This window comes from Bison bison, unplaced genomic scaffold (assembly GCF_000754665.1).
Source record: "Bison bison bison isolate TAMUID 2011002044 unplaced genomic scaffold, Bison_UMD1.0 scf7180017864367, whole genome shotgun sequence".
NCBI lineage: Eukaryota > Metazoa > Chordata > Mammalia > Artiodactyla > Bovidae > Bison > Bison bison.
Genome location: NW_011494939.1, coordinates 6410273 through 6410610, shown reverse-complemented (window position 1 = coordinate 6410610; position 338 = coordinate 6410273).

The window sequence follows — 338 nt, the reverse complement described above, 5'->3', positions numbered from 1 at the left end:
CCTTGACGTACTCCTTTTCCTATTTGGAACCAGTCTGTTGTTCCATGTCCAGTTCTAACTGGTGCTTCCATGCCTTTAAAGTATTCTCTTTAATGTTGATGTAATTAGAAAGCATCCTCACAACACTGGAAGTCTGGTTTTGGAGTCTGTATTTGGGGAAAATCTGTTATTAGGGTTTGGTTTTGATCTAGATCCTTGGAAGGCTGAATAGATAATGCTCACATCAACACCATTGTTGTTTTTCTGTACTTGCACATGACCAAGGCTCAGTATTTGGAAGTATTATGAGTATCAAAACATTGTTTCAAATATAGGTAGGCATTCTAAATGTTACATGC